This window comes from Ochotona curzoniae, unplaced genomic scaffold (assembly GCF_017591425.1).
Source record: "Ochotona curzoniae isolate NIBS_2020 unplaced genomic scaffold, NIBS_Ocur_1.0 contig_48, whole genome shotgun sequence".
Classification (NCBI taxonomy): Eukaryota; Metazoa; Chordata; class Mammalia; order Lagomorpha; family Ochotonidae; genus Ochotona; species Ochotona curzoniae.
In genome coordinates, this window is record NW_024466391.1 from 2,364,354 (window position 1) to 2,370,826 (window position 6,473).

The following is a 6,473-nucleotide window of genomic DNA, read 5'->3' on the forward strand; positions in this document are numbered from 1 at the left end:
GCATTGTGCCAGGGGCCTGCGGGTAGACTCCTAACTCACCTGAGGCTTCGTGCAGTGGGCCAAGCCCCAGCTGCCGCGTGCTCCTCCTCAGCGGCTGTCTGCACTTCCTGGCAGGCCGTCCCCTGCTGGGCCCCTCCCTGCCCCACCCTGCTGGGCCCCCACGGGCTGGCCACGGTAGAAACTTTCACATGATAATGACATGGGGCCACTTCTGTGGCACAGCGGGTCAAGTTACTGCCTGCAGCCCTGGCATCCCACGACTGAGTACCAACTCCAGTTCCAGCTCCGTGTGGGGCATCCTGGGAGGCAGCGCGACAGTTTAAGCGTCACCCTGTCACCCACATGGAAGACCCGGGTTCAGTCCAGCCCAGCCTGGGCCTACTGCAGCCAACTGGGGTTGTGGAAAAGTGATGGGGGACCCCTCACTGCTCTCCAAATAAATGAACAAATGAGTCTTGAAGAAGCTTGTGCAGCTTCCCGAGTGCCCCGCCCCCTGCCGTCCCCGCTGTGTGCTGGAGCCCACACTGAGTTGAACACCGAGGTTCCAGCAATGAGAAACGGGTGGAGCTGACCGCTGCTGTGGAGTCTTCTCCGGTCTGCACCAGGACCTCAGAGGCAGGCAGAGCCTCTCCCCGCTGGCCTTGCTATCTCCCACTTTCCCCATCTGACCTCCCAGGCGTTCCGGTGGTCCTGGGTGGGCCACACCGGCAGGTGCAATGGACTGAGCCGCGGCCCAGAGGTATAACCTGTGCATGACCACCAGCCGGCAGGGGACACGCCAGGACAGCAGCCTTGCCTCCTGGTGACCTTGGCATCCGCTTGAGGGCTGGGCTGTGTCCGGGAAGTGCCCGACCCCAAAGGCCCTGACTTACTGCCGGCGTGCCGTATCGGCACTCACCAGGCAGGGTTCCCAGCTCCTGTACAGGCATGTGGGAACATAACGACTTAGTCCCCACTGCCTCCCCACTCCCTCCCCTGCTGGGCATGCCACCAGCACAAGGGCCTTGAGCCCACTGCTGCACGCACACACCTGGCTGGCTGGGCCACTTTGCAGCTCAGGCTTGCAGGCCCTGCAACCTGACTCCTCAGTGAGCAAGCTTGCAACCCAGTGGGGGGCTGGGCACACAGTACCTGCCCTGACACCAGGACAGTGGAGGGCAGCATGGCCCTGCAGCCTGGGGGGAGTTGTGGGTGGCTGTGCCTGTGTGTTAGCAGTGCCCGCCGCTGCGCCCGCCTCTGACCCACAGGGACCTGAAGGGCTCCAGCCCTCCAGCTCACCGCAGGGACGGCTTGGGGCATCCTCTGTGCCCAGCCCCTGCTCAGGAACCTCACAGAGGCTCCTCTTGGCTTTGTGTCCTAAGGTCAGGTACTCCACAGCAGCCCGGGTGGGCAGAGCTGAGCCGTGACCCACTGGCGGGCTCCTGTTGGCGCTGGGCCTCTATGCCCAGGGGAGCTTCCCTCCCCGGGGGCCCCACCGGCTGCTGGTGGTGTGGCCCTGGTCAGCAGGTACTCACGTGGCTTCTGGCCCTCTGTCCACGGCGTGTGGAGCTCCGTGTGCTCCCACTGCAGGGGCAGGAGTGAGCAGTGTGTGAACTCGCACAACAACACATCATTTTAGCCAAACCCGCCCGGCAGGTTTCCGATTCCCGCAGCCAGGAGCAGAAAGAAGGCCGGAGCTGCCCGAGCTGCCCGACGGGTTTTGCCATCTCAGGGAAAGTGGCAGAACAGGCCGGCCAGGGCCCACAGAGACAGGATTGTCTGTAAGGGCTGGGGCAGGCCGGTCAAGGGGGATGGGGCAGCCACAGGGAGGGCTGGCTGGTCATGGGAAAGGGACGAATGGTCACCGCTGGGGTATCACAGTGTTGGGGCAGGCTTGCAGCACCATTCCTGACCTTGGCTCTATTTTTTTTTTTTTTTTTAGATTTATTTTTATTGCAAAGTCAGATATACAGAGAGGAGGAGAGACAGAGAGGAAGATCTCCCATCCATTGATTCACTCCCAAGTGACCGCAATGGCTGGAGCTGAGCCGATCTGAAGCCAGGAGCCAGGAACTTCTCCCATGCAGGTGCAGGGTCCCAAGGCTTTGGGCCGTCCTCCACTGCTTTCCCAGGCCACAGGCAGGGAGCTGGATGGGAAGTGGAGCAGCCGGGGACGTGAACTGACGCCCGGCTGTGCGAGGTGAGGATTTAGCTGCTAGGTCATTGTGCCAGGCCTTGGTCTCGGTTCTGTCGGGGAGCACAGAGAAGCGGCTCTAGGGGCTCCGCCCTCCTGGATAACAGGTGCTGCACCTGCCCTTTCTGCGCAGCTCGGGGTGGGGGTGGGGCGTCTCTGGGCCTCAGGCCCGGGCTGCCAGGAGAGCCGGACACACGGCACTCCAGCGCTTGGGGACAGTGCCGACGTGGTGGCCGCTGGGGGCACCCCACAGGCTGCTGCAGCTCAGGCCCCTCCCCCCAGCCGGCTCCTCCTGGCCAGCACCCCAGGGCGCTTGGAGGTCAGAGGAAAGGCTTCCTGTTGCCTGCTGTGGCTCCTGTGACCACAGGCTGGGGGCCTGGAAGTGTGCATGCGTGTCACACGTGTGTTGTGTGTGCGTGTGACATAAGGATGCAGCTGTGCTGTAGCCCAACACGTGGTACCACGTGTCCTAGTTCTTGTATTTTTTGAAAAGATTTAAAAAATTTTTATTTGAGGGCTCGGCGCAATGGCGCGGTGGTTAAGGTCCTCGCCTTGCACGCCCGGGATCCCATATTGGCGCCAGTTCTAATCCCGGCAGCCCCGCTTCCCATCCAGCTCCCTATCCAGCTCCCTGCCTGTGATCTGGGAAAGCAGTCGAGGACGGCCCAAGGCTTTGGGACCCTGCACCCGCGTGGGAGACCCGGAAGAGGCTCCTGGCTTCGGATCGGCACAGCACTGGCCGTTGCGCTCACTTGGGGAGTGAATCAATGGATGGAAGATCTTCCTCTCTGTCTCTCCTCTCTGTATATCCGCCTTGCCAATAAAAATAATAAAAATAAATCTTTAAAGGCAGAGTTACACACACACACATACACACACACACACACACACACAGGAAAATGCGACGGAAAGATCTTGCATCCTCTGGTTCGCTTCCCAAATGGATGGAACAGCTGAGCTAGCTGACTGTGTCTGGGTTCCCCACGTGGGCGCGGGTTGCGAGGCCCTGGCCCGTCCTCTGACGCCTCCCCAGGCATCAGCAGGGAACTGGATAGGAAGTGGAGCAGCTGGGACTTGAACTGCCCCCATGTAGGTTGCTGGCGTTGTACTGACTGTGCCATCATGCAGGTCCCAAGTTTGATTTTCTGAAAACTTAAGATGTCTCATCCTTACCTCCATTTTAGGGCAGATTTGCAATCCAGATCTGAGTCCCCATATCCCCTGCCACCCTGCCACCCTGCACCCCACCAGCCCCTGACACCCCCCCGACATCCCACCCCTCAGGTCCCAGAAGCTCCCACCCTACCCTGGATGGGCCGCTTGGCCGGCCAGCTGCGAGTGTGGGTCTGTTGAGGGGCCAGGGCAGCACCAACCTCATGTGGAAACTGAGGCACACAGCCAGGCTGGGTTAGCAGAGCGCCTGTGGCCTGCACAGTAAGGCCGCTGGGCACAACCCACCTGCCGGGCACACAGCTGGTCATTGCTGGATTCGCCGCACTGCCTGTGGGGCTGCCCGAGAACACCCGAGCCCCAAAGCTGCCCTGGCCAGGGCAGTGCTGGGCATGCCGGGCTCCCGCATCCCTGCGGCGGGCAGGAGCAGGAGGGAGCCATCATCTCCCTCCTTTCACATGGTCAGCCGCCCAGGACCCAAGGCCTGGTGGTCTGTGGGGCTCTGCCAGGCCCGACTGTGACCCCAGCTCAGGGACCTGCACGGCAGGCTCTGAGAGAGAGGCTCAGGCCGCTGGCTTGCCCACTCACTCACTCAGCAGGCCATGTCGAGGCCCAGCTGGGCCGAGTGCGGCAGCCAGCTTGGTGCCTGCGCTGGAGGAGACGCAGTGTCGGGGGGCCAGCCTTGGGGAGGGGGCTCCTGTGGGTCAGGCAGCCACACCCTGCCCTGGTCCAGCGGGTTCTAATGTCGCTGCCTGGGCCCACTGGGGGAAATGACCGGCCGCGGGGCGAGGCAGCGCTGTGGGCTTTTATCCCCTGACCTGGCCAGGTGGGCAGATAAGGCGCCTTTAAAAGCCGCCGACCCGGCCCATATTTGTGTTACTGGATTGATAGATAAGGCTCAGGGTGGGCAGCCCAGCAGCCAGCCTCAGCCCTGGCCCCCAGATAAATGTGTCACCTATTAGGGGGGTCCTGTGGGAAGGAAGGGCCCCAGTCTGCCCCCTCCCTCTCCACAAGCTCCTGGTAGCTGCCAGCTGCATGCCTAGCGGGGGCCAGGCTGTGCAGGGGGCAAGGCCCGGGAGGGCAGAGGCCCCCCTCCCTCCACACGCCTACTATTTAACAATTGCTTTCTGATCGCCCAGGAGGATCCACCTAGCAGGGCCCTAAACCTGAGAGGCCAAAGTCTCCCTTTATCGTCCCGACAGCCGCACCCTCCCGGAGGCTCTGCTGGGGGAAGGGCAGGGCTCCTGGCCACTGTCCCTGGGCCACGGGAGCCGCAGTGGCACTCTTGCACAGCCGTGAGGCTCTGCCACAGCCAGGACACTAACATTTCTCCTGTGTCAAATTGAACGCATCTCCCGCGTGCCTTGATTTTGACTTTAATTTGAAAGGCAGTTAGAGTCTTCCATCTGCTGGTTCACTCCCTGAATGACTACAACAGCTGGAGCTGAGCCGACCAGAAGGCAGGACCAGGAGCCTCCTGTGGGTCTCCCAAGGCTTTGGGCCGTCCTCCACTGCTTTCCAAGGCCATTAACAGGGAGCTGGATGGGAAGTGGAGCAGCTGGGACACGAACTGGTATCGTATGAGATTCTAGTGCTTCTCAGTCAGAGGCTTGGGGTGCAAAGCCACAGCTGTGGCCTCAGAGCACTAAAAATATTTATTTATTTATTTATTCGAAAGTCAGTTACTAAGAGAGGGAGAAAAAGCTCATTCACCTGCTGGCCCACTTCCAGTTGGCTGCAACAGCCAGGGCTGGGCCAGGCCGACGCCAGGGGCCCGGAGCCTCCTCGGGGTCCCCGTGTGGTGTAGGGAGCTCTCGGGCCACCCCCTACTGCCCTCCCAGGCATCACTGGGGTGCACGTCTCAGCTCTTCCTTCCCCGGCAGCCACACCTGTCCTTGTGTTTGTGGACTCCCCACGGGCCTGCGTGGGAACACGAGGGTAGGGGCCCCAGGCCTGGCCTCCTGTCTCCGCCCTGGCCCCATGGGGGTCTGCTGCCCCACTGGCCTGGTATGGGCGGCCTCGGTGGCTCTTGGTCAGATCCCCAGGGGAGGGAGGGGACAGTTTGCTGTGCCCCCAGGGTCATCTGGGGGGTGACGTGGCACTGCACACGTGGGAGAGAGGTCCCCAGAGTGGAGAGACAGGCGGTGGGGGCACCTGGGGGGTCAGCCAAGGCGGAGGGAGCGAGGTGGTTAGGCCTGCCTGCGCGTGTCCCCAGCCCCGCTGCACGGTAGACCCGGGGTGTGGGAGCAGTGCGGCCTGGGGTCTCAGAAGCCTGGGGAAGCTGGAGGGGGCTTCCAAGCGGTCAGGTTGGGAGGGGCTTCTGTTCTCAACTACAAGCACACACTGGCCGGGAGTGGCCGGCACGGGGACAGGAGAGGGGGCAGCCTCTGTGCAAAGGGCCGTCCTTCCTGGGGGGACGCAGTTGAGGGGCTCAGGGGACGGGGCAAAACAGCCACAGTGGGGGCTACCCGGAGGGCATGGGGTCAGGAGAGGAGGCCGGGTAGTGTGTGGCCAGGCAGGACCAGGGATGGGGCAAGGAGGGGCTGCCAGTGCGGCGAATCCAGGCTGCTGGCCCTGCCCCGAGTGTGGCCGGCACTTCCAGGGCCTCCTCGGTGGCCTCCGGGAAGCCCAGAACCTGTTTATCTGCCCCTGTTGGGTCTCGGCTCAGGGCCCCAGGGCGGGCAGCTTCCCGGAGCTATGAGAGACGCAGCCCTGGCAGGACCGGTGTTGGGGGGCGGGGGGGATCCCAGGAGCATGTGGGTTGCGTGCTGGCAGGTCAAGCGTCAGCTGGGACAGAGTTGCAGTCAGGGCCAGGCACGGCATATCCCGCACACGTCGTAAAGATAGCTGTGGCGTGGGGTCTCCAGGAGACGCCGGTGCTGGGGTTTCATGGGGAACCAGGCTTGGAGTGTCTGAGCATCAGACTGCATCCGGCTAAAGACACATTAAACACTGTGGCTGCAGGGAAGCGGCCAAGCATGGGCGCGGGGAGGGGCACGGTGTGGCGGGCATGGGGTGAGCCGCCTCCATGCAGCCTGGCCCCGTGGACAGAATGGTTGGGGTCCTGGGCTTTCCTGAGCCTCCTCAGGGGACACACACTGCCCGCGGGATGACCACTGCCGTTCAGCCG